We start from the raw sequence: 366 nt of genomic DNA, 5'->3' as shown, positions 1-366 counted from the left end.
TAACCTAGAGTTTAAAGAAACTGATCAATTGGACTTGTAGTCCCAGAAACTGGGAAATTTCTGAGACCAAGATTTAAAACTGGTGGCTCTTTTCACCATGTTTGGTTTTGCATAGCCCCTGTCCAAACCATCTTCCACTCTGCTATTTTTATTCATTGTTGCTGGATATATTTTTCTTTTGCATTGTTTTCCAGAGCAAGGAAATCAATACAATTCTTGCTCTGGGAAGGAATTGGTTGGTCAGCTCTTAAGCAGTTAAAGGAATTTCTTATATCCAAATTAGGTGTCAGGGCTGTGTTTAATTCCGGCTCAGGTCCAAGAATTGCTCGCCAGATGTTCTGTTGGATTGTATGCTGTCTCGTGAGG

This window comes from Jaculus jaculus, chromosome 1 (assembly GCF_020740685.1).
Source record: "Jaculus jaculus isolate mJacJac1 chromosome 1, mJacJac1.mat.Y.cur, whole genome shotgun sequence".
NCBI classification, from domain to species: domain Eukaryota; kingdom Metazoa; phylum Chordata; class Mammalia; order Rodentia; family Dipodidae; genus Jaculus; species Jaculus jaculus.
This window is presented reverse-complemented; position numbering follows the sequence as displayed.